Source organism: Merops nubicus, unplaced genomic scaffold, assembly GCF_000691845.1.
Source record: "Merops nubicus isolate BGI_N331 unplaced genomic scaffold, ASM69184v1 scaffold31554, whole genome shotgun sequence".
In the NCBI taxonomy this organism is placed as follows: Eukaryota; Metazoa; Chordata; class Aves; order Coraciiformes; family Meropidae; genus Merops; species Merops nubicus.
Window position 1 is genome coordinate 676 of NW_008606754.1, and position 751 is coordinate 1,426.

Consider the following 751-nt stretch of genomic DNA (forward strand, 5'->3'; position numbering starts at 1 on the left):
CCACGGCTTCCTGACTACACTGCGAAGTACGGCAGTGTTGCTCGGCTTAGCAGACTTAATACTAACTCTGGAGAAAATTAAAAGAAAATCCGTTAGTTGTGTCAAAAAAGTTATATCTGAGCAAGGTGTTATTTTAATAGAGCACAACTCCCGTCTCCTAGAAGCCGCTGTGAAGTTTTCAAACCACAGCCATTTCTTTCCTGGTTTCTGCTAGGTTGAGCACCGGGTTATTCGCTTAAAAGTTTTTAAAATATCTTGCATCTTCCAGTTCTGGTTTCTAGCGTTGAAATGACATATATATATAAAAAAAAAAAGACAGCGGGCATTTGTTTTTAAACTCGGTTGTTCACATTATCGTTGTGGTTTCTTAAGTGTTTTGTTCTTCTCACCTTACCAAGCCTCGCTTGGTTTCTATCCACAGGCTGTAGCTTTCGCGACTTTTTAACTTTCGGAGTTTGTTCCTTAAAAAAAAGGGAGGTGGGACAGAGCCGTGCAGGTCGCAAACGCGTTTCTTTTATTTATAGTAAGTTGTGTGTCTCGGTTTTTCTTAAGCTGTAAACTTATGTAAATTGGTTTGTGAATTTTACTGTGAACCATGTTCTGACATATCAGATGAAGAAACGTTTTAGTTTTGTTTACCAGATTCCCGCCCCCTCGCCCGCCCAAAAAGTCATCGAAATATTACTTCCCTCTCCTCGTCCCTAGCCTCGTTTGTTTCCTTCTTCCGAAAGAAGAGAGATCAATAAATTTT